Source organism: Triturus cristatus, chromosome 2_1 (assembly GCF_964204655.1).
Source record: "Triturus cristatus chromosome 2_1, aTriCri1.1, whole genome shotgun sequence".
Taxonomy (NCBI): domain Eukaryota; kingdom Metazoa; phylum Chordata; class Amphibia; order Caudata; family Salamandridae; genus Triturus; species Triturus cristatus.
The window spans coordinates 918920587-918936228 of NC_140581.1; positions in this window are offsets into that span (position 1 = coordinate 918920587).

A 15642-nucleotide genomic window follows, 5' to 3' on the forward strand; every position below is an offset into this window, starting at 1 on the left:
ACTGTTTCACCAACTGAACCATTGTTTGATGAACAGACTCGACCTGGAAGAAATCGATATTTTCTTCGCCCACGTAACAGAGACTAATAAAATTTTCCTTCTATTTTTTCCTTTTCCCATTGTCAAGAACATTACGAACAATTACATCCTTTTCTGCATTTTTGAGTTTTTATGTATGCTTTTCACAGCTGAAGAGATTTGTATTAAGCTGCGTGTTTAGGAAAACCTATCATCCGGGTTAACCGTAGGGCCGTGCGGGTACTCCCTTCTGTTTAGCAGGTTTCTGACACTAGGTCGGTTACTTTTTGTCGACTCCTGGGAACTCCTGGGAATTGATAATCGCTACTCAGAACAAAGTGCGTCAAGGACGTACGGACGGTTTTTAGAGGATGGCATTCTCTAAGCTGTTGGAAGAAGAAAGGATGTCGGCGCAAAGATCAAAATTGCATAAGATTGTGCGAACGAAGTGTTTTTTGTTTCAGGTATTCCTGCTGTTTCTGACTGTTTCTATGCTATTAGTGGGTGGAGTGTATTTCGGAATACAGTCGTTGTTGCCTTCCATTTCACCTACTCTTTCTCCTAAACCAAGTTCTATTACCACTGTTTCTCCACATTCCTTTCATCCTCTGCCACAACATGAACAGGTTAGACGTGCGGAATTCATGAATAACTCCTTTGTTCAGCTCCTACATCAGCATCAGTTGGTAATGAACACTACCAACTGTTGGGTGTGTGGGTTAATGCCACATACCATGGATAGGGGTATTCCGTATCTAATTCTTCCGTATAGTTCCCAAGGGTCAGCTCGAGCATTCCAAACTATGTTCCGTAGTGCACTAGACTCCTACCCCAGTAGAGAGCCACGCTCTGTAAATTTTGGTCCTGGTCCGTACCACAAGCCTTTGGTGATAGCGATTGCGGATTTAGATAGAGATGTTTTTGATGCATCGCTTATTCCAGATGAAGAGGTGCAAGCCTACAAGGACCTGAGTGAAACTGAGTATAGTGCATCAGTGGGTGATAGACAGCTCAAGAGCTCATCTCCAATATGGGTTGTACCCCACCTCGGTAATTTCTGTTTAAAGGGTCTTGGTCGAAATCCAAGAGCGCAACTCGGGAACAGTGCTTGCACTGAGACATATGTTCTCCCGATGCTTTCTTCCCCTGTTTTTCTGACTGCCAAGGGTACCTATTTTGTATGTTATGAACGTGCATATACGTGGTTGCCCCGTGATTTCTCGGGTACCTGTTATATCGCGAATCTTTTGCCACCGACTTTTACAGTCGCCTCGGATTATCACAAGACTAGAGTTGTGAGAGGCGTTATTAGTGCAGAGGATACTGCTGGTCAAGAAGCAGGAGACTTCTTTAAGGGTTTCTTGCCGTTTTGGGGACCTATGGTTAATAGTAGAAACCTGAGACAGTTGACTCGTGTGGTAGAGATGACTGCTAACATAACTGCGAGTGCTCTTGGTAATTTAACAGCAGAACTTCAGGCGGGTAGACTTATGACGTTGCAGAACCGTATGGTTCTCGACGTTGTTCTGGCGGATAGAGGTGGTGTGTGCAAAGTTATCCATTCGAGCTGTTGCATTTTCATTCCTGATAACGCTCCAACTGTTTACCAAGCCATCTCGAAGTTGCATAAGATTTCCGAGTCCATACACGTGGACGAGGGTAATTGGACACTTCTCGGATGGTTTTGGGGCCTGATATCCACTTGGGGTTGGAAGATTCTGATGATCGTAGGGGTTGTTGTAACGTTTCTATTTACGTGTTGTCTTTGTGTACAGTGTAGTCCTGCCTTATGTAGTCTTTGTGCTACAACGTGTATAAGACGGCCATCTGCTACCAAGGAGACATTGATGGATAGAATGATGTTCCAGCAGCAGCTGAACGATCTGATGAGTATCGAAATCGACTCCGATCTCGATTAGTGCTTGCCTACATGAGGGCAAAAGGAGCGTCTGAGGTTCCGTGGGAATTGGAACGACACCTTTTTGGGGTATTTGAATATGGACGAATCTGGTATCTGCGAACCGCAAATGACGAGTTTAGTGGGTGTACGCGTTTTCGCTACGCTACTACGTACGGATCGTCTCATTTCTAGATATGTCCATTTGAACCCTCGGGTTCCATTTTAGATGCGGCATCCATTTTGTCTCTTGCCCTCAAGTAGCCAGCGAACGGACCTTGTCCGCTTTGTGACCCTGGGATTCCCAAGCTTCCACAGAAGACAAGTGTTCCTTTGGGGGTGTCTTTTATGATGAGGGAAATGACACGGCAGAGGCAGATGGCCCCGCTCAGGGCTCATCTTGCCATACTGGTCTATTGTTTCAGCCATGCCTGCATTAGTCACGAGGCCTTTGATTCTGCGATTAGGTTTCCGTTATTACCCTCTACACTCGTTTCTAATCTGTTGTGCATTCTTGTTCTTCCGTTGCATCTGTTTCTGTCCTTCCTCTTAATGTGTTTACAGTCAGAATGGAATGTGCTTAATGTGGGGGTGACCTGCTTTTACAGTTGGGAACCGGCAATGGAGCTGAAATTGTATTCCGGGTTTCTGAAACATGAATGCGACCCTTTTGAGGTTTACTGTGGGAACTGAATTGTAACCTTTGTTTGCCATGTTGTTCTATGACCAAAATGCGTATAAAAGGAGCGATCCACTTGTGCAATTTGAAGCAGTCTCCCAGAACCTACACGTTGTGTACTTCTTGCGACTTCTGTATCCCTGCAGTAAATAAACGCTGATCTTTGACGCCGCCGGAAGTGTCCCGAGTCTCTGTGTTTGTACGCCGGAACAGGTAACCCACGAAGGTTTCAGGTGTTGTCCCCTGGCACCGCTGGGCCCTAGAATAGCCCAGTCCTTCACTATCGCCCTATCTCCCTTCGTCCAGTTTTTTTCAAAATCTTGGAAAAACATGTCAAAGCCCAGCTCTCTATGTTCATTGAGACCCATTTGTTTCTTCATCCTTCACAGTCTGGCTTCAGGGCTGCACACAGCACTGAGTCCGCCCTTCTTGGCTTAACAGAATGTCCCAAATAGCATTTGGACTCGGGAGGCACAGCCGCACTCTTTCTGCTTGATCTGAGCGCTGCTTTCGACACAGTGTTGCATGATATCCTGACTGGCAGACTTGAGTCCTTGGGCCTCAAAGGTTCAGCCTTGAGGTGGCTTTTCTCCTTCCTGATTGACCACACCTTTCAGGTCTCCTCGGCTAATGCAAGATCCAATCCTCTAGCCCTGACCTCTGGTGTTCCACAGGATTCTGTTTTGAGCCCTGTGTTTTTTAACGTCTATGTCCAACCACTAGTGGTCTTAATAGAGAAATGTAGGCTTACCCTTTTTCCAGCGACTGCTACCGGACCCAGGTGGTGGGGTGGGGGGGCAGACGGATAAAAATAAAACACTTACTTAAAAACGGCCAACCTCCGCCTCTCCTCTGTCTTCTTCTTCATGTCTCCAGTCCGGCAGCAGGTAGCCGCAGGAACCACCCAGGCTCACTTGAGCCAATCGCAACGCTGCAATGCAGTGCTGCACTCAGATAAGGAATGGAAGGCTGGGCGTGATCCTCAGCAAGATGTTACAGCCTGGAGGGAAAGATGCAGAGTGCGCATGACTGTTTGGCTGCCCAAAGAGGACTGGCCAAGCAGTCTTACGCACTTAGGGAGTGCAAACCCCTCCTCCCTCTTCTCTGGCCAGTCCTGACCCGCCCAAGGGCCACTGACTCAATAGGAAAACGAATGTGATAATAATGATACGTTATTGTCATTTATTTTTCCTTATGAGCAGTGGGGCAATGCTCTTCCGCCTTAGCAAAGGAGCAGCCATTGCCCTTTTCTCATAAACCGATGACACACAGATCATCTTCTCTTTATCATCAGCTCAGCGCCATGAGTCATCTTTGCTGAACCTTGGTCCGAGGAACCTTTCCTTATGGATGAATAAGAATGCACTTAGGCTCAACAGTGATAAAACTGAGGTTTTGGTCCTGGGTAACAACACCACCCTTTGAAGCCCTAGACATCGGCCGGATACCTTAGGGTCTCTGCCCACCCCATCCACTAAGGTTACAAATCTGGGTTTCATCATAGATGATACATTTTATGGAAACCACAGGTGACTAAGGTCACTGCCATCTGCTTCTGAGTCCTTAATTGACTGAAAAAGATTATTTGGTTAATTCCCTTAGTGGCTCAAAGAACTGTTATTCAGGCGCTGGTCATGTCCAAATTAGACAATGGCAATGTGCTGTACCTGGCTGCGGATAAGAGTTCGACTGTTTGCAATTGGTTCAAAATGCTGCTGCTTGGCTGCTCTTTCGCTTACCTCGCAATACCTCAGTCTCCCTGCTGCTTCAGGCATTGCACTGGTTCAAGGTCTCTAAACACATTTAGTTTAAGGCATTGTGCTATATGTTCGAGGCCAAACATGGCTTAGCCCCTTTATAAATTCAGGAACTTGTTACTCCCTATTCGCCTACTCATCTCTTGATATCTTCGAGCCATGCACTATTTTCCATACCTAGGTTTCATTTAACCCATATGAAGGGCTGCTCCATTGCCTACCTAGGTCCTAAAATGTGGAACTCTTTACCTGCCTTTCTTAGGCACTGCAATTCCTTACTTGCTTTTCGCAAGAACTTGAAGACTTGGTTATTCTAGCGGCCAGTCGCTGGACAACCTATCTGCTTCTGTCCTGCACCAGGAAACCCCTTGGGGTAGCTGTGCACACTAATTACAAAACGGTTAAATACCGGAGGGTCAAAGGGAACAAGTTTAAAGACCGCGCAGGATTGGATCCCCAAACAAAGTACTAAAGACACTGAAAATCCTGAGGTCTGAAATGGCAAAGAGAAAAGGTGGTGTGTGAAATGAGGAACAAAAGTCTAATGTACGTGGTGTAATGCCAAAACCTTGGAAATGTGGTAGTTCACTCACCCAGGGTAACGAAACCCATCACATGGGATTCTCATCCCAAAGAAAAATCTCGAACTCTCAGGGGGCAGCAAGCCCCTCAACGAGAGATAAGACCTTTTGTTTTGCTGTTTGTGTTGTGCACCTAAAGGTGGAGTAAATCCACATGTAAACTGGGTATGAGTGGGGGGTGCAGTGCTGATGAAATAGTAGTGCAATAGGAGTGTGTTTAAAACTAGTTACGGGACGGCCAGGAAGACTCTCTTGGACACTGCCGTGCCGATGCTAGATTAAAAGAAGTGAAAGCCCCACTAATTCGATGTAATCAATGGAGCAATATACAAAATGGTGGTCAACATGTTTCAGCCGTGGCGCCTAGGTTGGCTCGGCTTTCATCAGGACCTTATAAGCTACTGCAAAAATGAAAAATGACGTAACAAAGGATACAAAGGGCACCCTCAAAATTGCTTGTAGGGTGTGCGTCTCCTCAACGATACAAACATCACCTAGACAAAAAAAAAGGAAGGCTCAGTGTAAGAAAGTGGGTCATAATTGCTCAGTAATAACAGGTAAGAATGTGTAAACTAAAAGCAATTGCCACTCACCCGTGTAAACTGGGTGGAAAATGGACCTTCACCTGGCAACCGCTCAGGAAGGAACACCGCTCTGAAAGAAAGAAGATGTAAGGCTGCTAAAGGAGGGAGAGCTTACATATCATGAGCGAGTGATGAATGAAAGTGAGTACGTCCTCTAACAACGAGGGAGACTGACAGAAACAGCGTATGCACGAAATGCTGTTGGGTGCAAGAATGATTACTTGTCAACAGGAAAGGCCAGTTAGGGAGACATGACCCCTCCTGTATGATCGTGAAATGAATAGAACTTGTCAAGACAAGTGTAAAAAGGATGTCTCGATCTCAGCCCAAACTTATCGCTGGAAGGTGAGGGGATGGTCGCCTTCGTAGAACAATAAATTAAATAGAAAAAACTGAAAGGAGGGACAGTCTGTGCCCAGCGTCAAAAGAATCTCACCTCTCCGTCGGGGAACCGGGCTGGAATGAGCCTGCAGCCGAAGGTCCCGCGGGGTTGGGCGGAGGCGGATTAAGAAAAGAAATGTCAGCAGTTGCGGACCAATCAGGGGAAAGGTTACTCATGCCGTCGAGGGGGAGAACCAATCAGAAGTGTTAAGCCACTCGTGTGGCAGTAACCATGGAGACTGTGGTACAGCTGACAGGTTGCAGAAGACGCTGTCAGAAAATCAAAGATTTGTCCGCCGCGACTAATTAGCGAAGCGGTGGGGGGCTCCTTAACAAGGTAAATAGATGGTAAATAGATGGAAAAGGAGTCAGAGGCGTGGAGAAATAAACAAATGTTGTATAATCCACGCGAAGGCAGACGAGATAAAACAGCGCTGGCTCATGGAGCGCGAATCACTCAATGGTTAACAATTGAATGAAAAGGGTATGAACGGATGTGAGACATCAGTCTCAGCGGCGCGGTCGACGCTGGTTGGGATGGCATTCGGTTCACCGGGAAGTAAAAGAGAGGGTGAAGCTGTCGATAAGTAGGGCAGGACAGAACAGTACTATTTTATCTCGTCTGCCTTCTTCTGCAACCTGTCAGCTGTACCACAGTCTCCATGGTTACTGCCACACGAGTGGCTTAACACTTCTGATTGGTTCTCCCCCTCGACGGCATGAGTAACCTTTCCCCTGATTGGTCCGCAACTGCTGACATTTCTTTTCTTAATCCGCCTCCGCCCAACCCCGCGGGACCTTCAGCTGCAGGCTCATTCCAGCCCGGTTCCCCGACGGAGAGGTGAGATTCTTTTGACGCTGGGCACAGACTGTCCCTCCTTTCAGTTTTTTCTATTTAATTTATTGTTCTACGAAGGCGACCATCCCCTCACCTTCCAGCGATAAGTTTGGGCTGAGATCGAGACATCCTTTTTACACTTGTCTTGACAAGTTCTATTCATTTCACGATCATACAGGAGGGGTCATGTCTCCCTAACTGGCCTTTCCTGTTGACAAGTAATCATTCTTGCACCCAACAGCATTTCGTGCATACGCTGTTTCTGTCAGTCTCCCTCGTTGTTAGAGGACGTACTCACTTTCATTCACACTCGCTCATGATATGTAAGCTCTCCCTCCTTTAGCAGCCTTACATCTTCTTTCTTTCAGAGCGGTGTTCCTTCCTGAGCGGTTGCCAGGTGAAGGTCCATTTTCCACCCAGTTTACACGGGTGAGTGGCAATTGCTTTTAGTTTACACATTCTTACCTGTTATTACTGAGCAATTATGACCCACTTTCTTACACTGAGCCTTCCTTTTTTTTTGTCTAGGTGATGTTTGTATCGTTGAGGAGACGCACACCCTACAAGCAATTTTGAGGGTGCCCTTTGTATCCTTTGTTACGTCATTTTTCATTTTTGCAGTAGCTTATAAGGTCCTGATGAAAGCCGAGCCAACCTAGGCGCCACGGCTGAAACATGTTGACCACCATTTTGTATATTGCTCCATTGATTACATCGAATTAGTGGGGCTTTCACTTCTTTTAATCTAGCATCGGCACGGCAGTGTCCAAGAGAGTCTTCCTGGCCGTCCCGTAACTAGTTTTAAACACACTCCTATTGCACTACTATTTCATCAGCACTGCACCCCCCACTCATACCCAGTTTACATGTGGATTTACTCCACCTTTAGGTGCACAACACAAACAGCAAAACAAAAGGTCTTATCTCTCGTTGAGGGGCTTGCTGCCCCCTGAGAGTTCGAGATTTTTCTTTGGGATGAGAATCCCATGTGATGGGTTTCGTTACCCTGGGTGAGTGAACTGTGGTAAATAATTTAATTACCGGGACTTAATTTGATGCGGAAAATCTATAATAATAGCTCAGTAAAATAAGAGGCAGAATCCGTGGTATTAGAGGTTCGGAACGGGCTTTATTCCAAAATCAATTCGAATTGAGGACTCCATATTCCATCACCACGAAGGTTCAGGAAGTGAAGGACCCCACTTTATTGACAAGTAATCATTTATATACAATAGGCATTACAGTGAAACAGATGCCGGAGGCGTAACAGTTGATAACAAAGATAAGAACATACATGCGTAACTAAAGTGGGTGTAACTAAAGAACGTCATCAGGTATGATGTCATAAATGGGTGGTTCCATGAAAGAATTTCGCAATGTCAGCAGAAATACTTGGCAGAGATGCGCGCGCAGCAGCATGACGTGTGATTGACGTGTAACTAGGGGATGAAGGGGACTTGACATTTAGCTCTACATGTGGAGACAGAAGTCTGGGGTTATGTCAACCTAATCCCAGATCATATCTAATATCCTATGTTTAAAGAACTGTGTTATCCAGAAAGAAAGGTCTCTTAGGATAGAATCTTATTCTATACTGACTATACTGTCCGTTAGTGCGTGTACAAGCGTCTAAGTGTCTACACTAGATGCGAGGGCAGAAATCTTCCATAGTAATAGGGCTATTAATTACTTGCATGAAGACAGAGAAGCCGGGCCCTTTGCTCGGTAGCTGGGAGAATGTTTACTTAAACTACTAGACAGGAATGTATTGGATAGGGAGCGGAGCAAAGCAGATAATCTTGAAGGTGAAATACAGTTTTTGGCAGGCAACAGGCTGGAGTCAGGCACCGTTAGCCGCGCAGGGAGTAGGACAAAGTTCATGGGTACAGATGCGAGCTCAGACTGGAGCTTTCAGAGGCAGAAGGCAGAAAAGACTTGATGGCAGAATCAGGGCCTACTCGTCTGAACTGTAAAATGGGATAAGTGAACCATATAAAGCCGGTGGCCTTTCATACTTAGGAATAGAATATCCGGCCCATTCATGGCGGATCTGAAAGAGGACATGTTGACGGTGGACGCACATGTGTTTGCGTCTTCATAACTGGAACTGGAGGAAACATACATGTACTTATGGTTTATACATGAAACCGTTGGGGTCCAAGATAGGGGACATAACTGACCCTAAAAATCCATATTTCCACATTCCCTCCTTGTCCCCTACTTGCCCTTAAGAGATATCAATCTTCATCAATCCGTTGATCTGTTCATATAGCATCATTTGTTCTTCTTTCTTCTTCCGGAATCTTGAATGAAAACTTGGATGTGGGATACACGAGGTGGCACACAGACCACAAATCGCTGGTCCACATTGTAGGCATAAACAGCAACTGAATAGTATGAGAAAGCCAATACCTAGGAAGGATAGGACCCTCCATCCAAAGGTAGATAATACACTCCAAAACCAACTGGACCAAGTCCAGGTGCCTGGATTCTGGTGTATCTGGCTTACAATCTTATGAAGGCGAGTTATGGCTTTATATACAGATGGCGAATTTTCTGGTATGAAAATGCAACAGCTTGATCCGATGACCCTACAAGCTCCGCCCCTATCGGCCAGGATGACGTTAAGGACAAGACAATTTTGAAGCACAACAATCCGCATAGCAGACTGCTCTTCTGTTAAATTGCCTAAGGCGGAAATAGTTTCGTTCACTACTGCTTCAAGGGTTCTGGTTAATCTACGTATCAGCTTACTATTGGTAACTGTACCTATATAGGGAAAGAGACCTTTATTGAAATCTGTGTATTTTTCCCATGCTGTCTCAGTGTAATCGACTATTGGGAGATCTCTCCGTTCTCTATTGTGTACTAAATAAGTATTTCTATGATAATCAGGAGGAGCTAGGAAAACAGGTGGCAAAAGGAATCCAATGTAGCAGGTACCATCCCAATCTAGAGGCAAACGTATATATGCAGTCTGACCACATACAAAGTAGGAATGGCGAGAAGCTCTAAATGTAGACTTGCCTTGATCACTGAATTCTATTACAGTGGTGCATTTACTGTGGCCCATGTGTATAGAGCCATTCTTTTTTATACATAATTTACCTTTAACTGGAAATACTGACATAGCGGGCAAAATTGGTGCAGGTTCGGATTCGACATTCAGGATCATGAGATTAAGCGTGAAATTACCTAATCCATATACTTCATTTTCTAGATCAGTTCCTGTTCTTTTGGGAAGTCCCTTCTTGTCAGGGTAGCAGACTTTAAGTAAAACTAAGTGCAGGTTTCCCCATACCCAGTTGTCTTGATAAACTGCGGAATTCGAATCTTGGGAATTAATTAGACTAAACCATGCTCCACAGGAGCCATTGTGTGTGAACGGGTATGGGAAGAGAGGCAGAATTCCTTTATAGTTCTGATAGGGAGGGAGTCGGCCACATATCCAACAATTTGTAGCATTGCTAACCTGATGGGAATGATGTAACATACTAATAAAAGTGTTGTTGCGCAGCGCAAATCTATATGACAACTCATGCGGGGGAAGTTCACTAAAAGAATGTTCAGCAGTAACATTATGAACATGTTTAGAAATAGAATAATATATGTGCAACAATATACTTGCAGCTATTATTAAAAGACATAAGAAAAACAAAATTAATAACGTCACTGTGCAATGACTACGCAGTGATTTATAGTACGCATGTTGTTTCATTCGCTTCCTTCGGTGTCTTTCTCTATTCAGGTCTAGGGGATTCATGTCAGGGACAAATTCGACCGATTCACCTTGGAGAGGACTTAAACAATCAAATTGTCTGACTTGGTAGACCTTAATTTTAGTCTGTATTGTTCTTTGTCATTCAGTTCAACCAAAGGAAGCTTTGAGTCAATCGGTGAAGACACGCAAGGTGTGTCATTTACATCGGACGGTAGTCCATGAAATTTCTTGATATGACTTGAATGTATCCAGCCTTTTCGACCTTCGATCTTCACGGCTGTCCTCGTTGTTAACAGTACGAGTTGAGGCGATCTCCACCTAGGATCCAGCTGGGACTTCCGGTCAAAATTCCTCACTAACACCAAATCCCCTGGAATTACGTCATGGGGTTTCACCTCGGTGTTGTCGGGAAAGGCTGCAGCTACCTGTGAACGACAAGATTGTAGTGCAGACATCAAGGAAGCCAAGTAATCTGTCAGCATGTTACAGTCAACATCAGTTATTTTTCGTGGTATAGGCGTCCCCCACATATTTGGTGGTCTACCAAAGACCACCTCATAAGGGGATAGCCCTGTTCGAGAGTGCGCTACCATTCTCATGTAAAAGAGTGCAACTGGTAAGGCTACTACCCAGTCGACACCTTTCTCTCTACATATTTTGGACAATCTAATTTTCAGAGTTTGATTATGTCGTTCCACGAGACCTGCTGCCTCGGGGTGTCGGACACAGTGAAATCTCCACTGATAGCCTAACAAAAGTGAAACGTGTTTCATTAGTTCGGAGGAGAACGGCTGGCCGTTATCTGAGTAGACAACACGTGGTAAACCGTATTGTGGGAAGAATTCTCGAACCAACTGTTTGGCAGTAGTCGGGGCAGTGTAATCTGAAACCGGGTATGCCTCTGTCCAACGGGAAAGAGCACAGACAACTACGAGAACATATTTGAATCCTCGACATCGTTCCATCTGGATATAATCCATCTGGAGGACTTCAAAAGAGTGATCAGGAGGCTGAAATCCACCCTGTTCTACGGGAATGCTTTTACCTGGGTTAAACTGACAACAGATCATACAGGTACGGACTTTTTGTTTAGCTGCTGCTCGTAAATGTTTGTTGAACCAAATGTGTTGAATGCTGTCTAGCATAGCTTTTTCTCCTAGGTGCGCTGGACTATGTACAGTGTTAATGATAACTTGGACCATTGAATCAGGAAGGAACCACACAGATTTTTCCTTCGTCATCCATCCTTGATCCGTTTGGGTCCCTCCTAATTCAGTCCATTTCTTTATTTCATCTGGTGTAGCATGTGTCTGTATGTCAATTACGTCAAGAGCGGGATCCTTAACCGTCATGCAATGTGTTGGTGTCGGAACTATTGTCTTTGTCATGTCAGACGTGTGGGTTTGAGCAGTCTGTTTAGCTGTTCTGTCAGCTAAATCATTGCCTTGGGAAATGATATCAGTAACTTTCGTATGAGCTTTACATTTCATAATTGATATTGCAGTGGGTAGATGTATTGCATCTAGTAAGGCATGAATAAGGGGTCCGTGCTGAATGTGGGTACCGTGAGAAGTTAAATAACCTCTCTCTCGCCACAGCACGCCGAAGTCATGTACAACTCCGAATGCATAACGTGAATCAGTATATATGTTGACTTTTTTATTCGTAGCTTGAATACAGGCTTGTGTCAGAGCGACGAGCTCTGCTACTTGAGCGGACAAGGTATTTATGCGATTTGTTTCAATAACTTCAGTATCTGTTGTGACTGCATACGCGGCCACTAACTCTCCTGTACTTGTTCTCATACATGACCCATCTACATACAACGTCAGGTCTGGATCTGACAATGGGACGTCTGTCAAGTCTTGTCTAGGTTTCGTCGTGATAGTGATAACTTCAATACAATCATGTGCAAGTGGGTCTGTTCCGTTTACTGGTAACAGTGTGGCAGGATTCAATGTACTACAACGTCTGATTTCTATATGTGGCTGAAACAATGTTAATTCGTAACCAGTGAGTCGTGCTATAGTCAAGTGTTGTGTCTGTGTGCGGTTCAAGAGAACCTCTACTGCATGTGGTACTTGTACTGTCAATTGGTGTCCTAACACTATGGCATCGCTTTGTCTAATTGCTAAAGCTGTTGCTGCCACTGATTTCAGGCACGCAGGCAGAGCCTGAGCTACGGGATCTAATGTACTAGAAAAATAAGCACACGGTTTGTGTGATCCTGCTTGTTCCTGAGTGAGTACTGACAAAGCAGTACCTTCGCGTTCTGTAACAAAGAGTGTAAAATGTTTATAGTAACATGGTGTTGCTAAAACGGGTGCTTGACATAAAGCTTTCTTTAGGCTTTCAAAAACTTGTGTATGTTCCTGTGTCCAAGGGAGGACAGTCGATGTGGCTGCCTCCTGTGTTGTCAACTGAATGAGTGGTTTTGCTAGAAATGCATACTGAGGGATCCACTGCCTACAATATGAAGTGAGGCCTATAAAAGCCCGCACCTCCTTTTGTGTCTTGGGTATTGGCATGTTAGCAATTAACTGGATGCGATCTGGTGTAAGCTGCCTTCCCTCCTTGGACAGCGAGTGACCAAGGTAAACAACTCGCTGGACACAGAATTGCAGCTTAGAAGGGGACACCTTGTGCCCCTTTTTGGCCCAAAAATGTAAAACCGTCAGTGAGGCTTTTTCACATTCAGGTTCGCTTCTAGCGGTGATCAGCAGATCATCGACATATTGAAGCAGGGCAGTGTTGACTGGCATGTGTATACTGTCAAGTTCTCGTTTCAGTGCTTGGCTATAGATGCTGGGGCTTTCTGTGAATCCTTGGGGTGCGCGTGTGAATTTAAAGCTTCGTCCATTTAAACTAAATCCGAACAAGTATTGGCTTTCCGGATCTATTGGGACGCTGAAAAAGGCATTCTTGAGATCAATTACAGTAAAGAATGTTGCTTCGGAATCAATAGCTGTCAGTAATGAAGAAATGTCTGGAACTACGGGGTATTGTGGTACAATACATTTATTTAATTCGCGCAGATCAATGACCAATCGATATACTGGCGGGGCCTTTGGATCAGTTCGTTTAAGAATCGGAATTATCGGTGAATTACATACATTGGAGTCTGTTTCCACAACCACTCCTTGGGTAATAAGTTCGTCAATGATTTGCAGTAAAGCCACTACAGCATCTGGTGGTAACTTGTATTGTCGCATTCGTGGTAGTACCACTCCTGCCTTTAGTGTGACTCGATATGGTGTAATGTTCATGCAACCAACATCTGTAGGGCCTTGTGCCCATAAATGTGTGGGTAAAGTCTGCAGTCGGTGATCCATGTCTCGGGACACATAGTGCCCTTTGAAATCACGTAAAAACAATCTTACTCCTTCCGGAGAACAACATATTATAGCTCCTACAGCTTTCAAAGTTTTTATACCTAACAAGTTTTCTGGGCATGATTTAGTAAGCAATAAATCTGTAGTTCGTGTCAAAGGACCAATCGTAAGGGGAAGAGGCTGTGATACTTCGTTAACGATAGGTTTTCCTGAAAAGCCAAGGGAAATATTCTGTGAGCCTGAGAGGGGTGCCCCTGGAACTTCACTACGTTTTATTGTTGTTCGGCTTGCCCCTGTATCAAGTAAAAATTTTCTATCTTGGCCTAATAGTTCACTGTGTACATAAGGTCCTTCTTGATCTACAGGGACCTCAATAAGGGGTAAGCCAACTTCCCTCTCTAGGCTGTTTCATGAGTATCGTTGATAATCAGGATAGTCATACTGTGCGGTCTGGTACATCTGTCGTGTCGTTGTTTGTGTGGCAGCAATAGGCTGCGATGGTGGAGCCGGCAGAGACTGTTGCGGAGCTGGCATGGACTGTGCATGCTGCGGGGCTCCTTGTTGGTTCTGATCCTGTCTAGGTGGCCGTGGTCTTTCTTTTGTATTACCTATGGCGATATTATGTTTTAAAACTGGACAATCGTGTACATAATGACCTGGCTGTTTACAATAGTTGCATGTCCCTTTTACAGGACCTGGTGAAACACTGGACTGTGTCATACCCTTTTTATGACCGTCAGCTGGAACTGTCTGGGAAACTAGCATTTTCATTTTCGTGTCTTTCATGCGTCTTTGTTCATGTTCTTGTTCCTCTCTAATTCTATTGTGATGGTACTGTAGCATTTGTAACATTTGTGACGGAGTGTTACCTTGCCAGGTACTCTCGAATTTCAATACTCTATTCTTAACTTGGGGCAAAGAATTTTCAACTAACTTTGTCACAAACAGATGTGGATACGACTCGCTACTTGCTTTTATTCCACTATTTATACCAAAACATTTTTCGAATCGGGCGTAGAAATCACTAGTGTCCTCGTCTGGTTTTTGTTTACAGGCTGAGATTGCACCCCAGTCTTCCTTTTTCGTAGTTAATAAACGTGGCAGTACCTGTACTAGTAAACCTGGTAGTGTTTTGGTCTTCTCCCCAAGCCCTGCACCTGGACCTCGAGCTTTTTCTTCGTTTTCTAATGCTGTCCAATCTATCTTTTGGTCTCCCACCTCCCAATCCTTTTCCTTGAGTTTTTCATAAATGCCCGCAGGCATTAATACCTTCAATATTGTCATAATGTCGGGGTAGGTATACTCTCCCATGAGCAACATGTCTTTAATTTCTCGGTGGAAACCCGCTGGGTCTTTGTCATGACTGGGTACCACCTTCTTCATTTCCAATAGTTCTATTTTAGATATGGGTGTGTATACAAACACACGTTTAAACTGATTGTCCTCACCTTTTATCGGGTGCACTTCGCGTAAGGGATTCTGTCTATCCATATAGTACGTCGTTCTTTCCTTGATGGGCAGTGAAACATGTTCGGGACATACAAAAAGAATGTACTGCTTTCTGGATTCTAGTATTTCTCTAATTAGCTCAGTACCTGAACCTCTCCATTTATTCGTGAGTAATTTAGTCAATATATCAGGTAAGGGACCAGGGTCGGAGTGTTGGCTTTTATATAATATAAGGAGTTGTTGAATCATATAGATACCAGCTAAACGCTGTTCATCTGGGGCGAGGTTCAAAAACGTGTGTGCTAATGTATCATCACTATATTTTCCGGGACTATCAACCCAATGAACGGCTGACCTGGCTAATTCTTGTTCGTCCATAGAATCGAGTATATGATAACCCCTTCG